At 38.6% G+C, this 3,005-nt stretch overlaps 1 pseudogene; it reads left to right on the top strand.

The window, feature by feature from the left end:
- Positions 1-371: 371 nt before the first annotated feature.
- On the top strand, positions 372-490 carry LOC120622249 (uncharacterized; annotated as a pseudogene).
- Positions 491-3,005: the final 2,515 nt, after the last annotated feature.

Genomic DNA, 3,005 nt, shown 5'->3' with positions numbered 1-3,005 from the left:
AAGTGTCTACGTTATATCTGTTGTGACAAGACTGAACTGTGTCAGGTGAGTACCGGGTATGGATATTGGGTTACATTGTGATATGGCAGCATTTGATAGCAGACAAGCCAGTGAATGGATTACAGAAAGATAACAAGAGCTGTGCCAGTAGCAATACCAAAGCAGCAGCAGAAAGGAAGAAATCAGTGCTAGAGAAAGGCACAGGCGACAGGCTCTCAAAGCTCAGCCAAATCCTTGTCATTCTAGGTGGTTTTCTTTGTGTTATCTCCGTGTTATCTCAAAAGCCAACCCAGTTTTCAGCCAATCCAATGCTGACCTATGCTATGATCCCATACTTGGGAGAAAGGTATATACTCTAAAAATCCATTAAGGTCTATGTCCATGCCACCCTGAAAAAGCCCAATCCCATCTGATCTTGGAAGCTAAGCAGGATCGGGCCTGGTTAGTACTTGGATGAGAGACCACCTAGGAAGACCAGGTGTTGTAGGCGTAAAAATAAATAAATAAATAAATAAATAGATAGATAGATAGATAAATGAATAAATAAATAAATAAATAAGATAAGGTATTGTAAGCTGACAAGGTCCTTGCAATCTGTGAGGTCAACCAACAGTTGCCTAAATAAACAAACAAACAAACAAACATATAAGTAAATAAAAATCCATTAAGTCACTACCCTTAAGAAACCTTAAATTTTTTAGACATTGGGCTTCTCTGACTTCTTGTTTTCCATTGCACTCCATTACACTCAATATGGGCAAAATAAAACAGAAGACTCCCCCACATATTTATTCTAGAGTAGAGACTTTCATCCCTGTGCTCCTGCTCAAATCCAATCAATAGACGGGAATTTGGAACATTAAACTCTTTAGGCGAACAAGGACCAGTCCATCACCCATCTCTGGGCCGAAATGTTTCACTAAAACCAATGGAGAATGACAAGAAGGGAGTAATACCTGGAGACCAAGCTGCTGAGATGACTCCTCCCATCAGTTCCATAAAACTGAGCTCCATAAGCACAGGAATCTCTGTCTGTCTTGTTCACTGCTGTCTCTCCAAGGCTCAACACAGTCCTGATTCATAGTCAGTGCTCAAATATTGACTGATTGAATAAATGAGACACTCTCCAAATATGATCAGGTCAATGAGAGCTGAGCTGTGACAATCTCTTTTAAAGTCTGCACACAATCACTAGCACCACGTAACTAAAGCCAACATGAAAACTACTTTTGGTTTATATGGAAAGGATATAAAAGGCTATTGTGTCAGTTATAGGACCAGGTTCTGGAGACTAAATGAAACACCCAACTGCAAGCTGAAGTTGACTTTCATATAAACTTGCCTCTGTTCTGTAGTCTGAGGCTCCACATTGTGTATGCATTTATGTGGGTGTAGAGAGAGAGGAAGGGAGTGTGAGAGGGAGAGAGGGGAGAGAGAAGGAAAACAGGAAATGGAATGATGAACATCCTCATCTCTCACACCACTTCCTTTGACATCATCACCCTTCAGACCTTTCACCTATATAGAATCCTGTTTTATCAGCGTGAGATGGTAAAGATTGAAATCAGACAGAAACAAGCTTAATTTCTTTGTGTATTCAGCTCTCAGATAAGAGAATGAAACAGAAATGAAATATTACTTCTCCTGCTAGATAGAACAGGAAGCTTCAGCCACAAATTCGGCTCATATACCACCCCAAGCTACACTCCCAATAGCTGAGGACCTGAGACCTTTGGTCTAGGTTTGGTTGCTAGGCCCTAGGAAGATATAGCTGAATCTTTTCATAGAAAATCACAAACCAGGAGATTATTATCCAAAATTGGGCTGACTAGATAGGGTCAGTTTATATACTTTAAATTCTCACAGGGAAATTTAATTAAATAAGGTAGGAACTATGGTGCCATTGTTGACTGCTATCAATCATTTAAAAAAAAATACTACTATAGAAACAGATCAATACCTGGCCATTTCCCTGGAGGAAAAACAAAACAAAACAAAACAAAGTAAACTTTGAATAGTGCTGCATCGCTTACCTTACAAAGCTCAAAGTGCACAGTCTGACATTCAAGGCCACCAAGATCCATCTCCACCTTCCCAGTCTCATCTCTCAATACTTGTACATAATGCTTTTGTCACTTCAAAGTACTTGTTATTCCTTCATAATTAATCTCCTATTAACCCCTGTTACTTTTTGGTTCACGTCATACCTTTCAGCTAGAGACCCACTTCATCTCTACTTGTTCATGACCAAGTTATACCCATGCCTCAAAGTCCATCTCGAATGCTACCTCCTTTCTAAAGATACTGCCTGTAACTCCCTAAAATTATAACTTCTCACTTCTCTAAACACATGTGGACAACCAGTCACCAAACTCTATAATATGAGTAATAGTAGTAGTAGAAGCAATGGTAGCTTACAATAAAATCAGCTAATAAATATTAAATCCCTACTGTTTGCCTGTCACAATATTAAATTGACTCATTTAATTAATTATTTTCATATGTTTTATTTGCTCTAATCCCTGATGGCAGGCTTAAGTCTAAATGATCTTTCTCTGCCAAAATCCTTAGCATTAGGCCTAGACACAGTAAATAATCAATAAATCCTTATTGAACATAAATGAATTAATATATCAATACATAAATGTATGAGTAGGTGAGCAAATGAATTAAGCAAATTTCCATAGACCATTGGGCTGGGCTCCTGGTTTGTATTATTTGAGTCGCTTCTACTCTGGACCAAATTTCAAAGCCTCACATAGCAAATTACAAAATGCCTGAAGCTATAATGTGAATGGTGAGCATTTTGCATAGAATCATGAAGAGGATTCCTATCATCTAGTTCTCTAAATCACATTCACCTCTTCGACAACTAGAAAACAATATAGCAAGCTTCTACCTTCTTTCCTGGTCCAGTCTCTCCAGTTCTGGCACCTAGAACCTTTATGCTTCCCTGTCCCACAGCAATGAATTAATTCAAACATACACGGAGGACTATCTGAGTA

This window comes from Pteropus medius, unplaced genomic scaffold (assembly GCF_902729225.1).
Source record: "Pteropus medius unplaced genomic scaffold, Ma_sr-lr_union100, whole genome shotgun sequence".
NCBI classification, from domain to species: Eukaryota; Metazoa; Chordata; class Mammalia; order Chiroptera; family Pteropodidae; genus Pteropus; species Pteropus medius.
The sequence above is the reverse complement of the archived record's forward strand: the minus strand, read 5'-3'. Positions and strand labels throughout refer to the sequence as shown.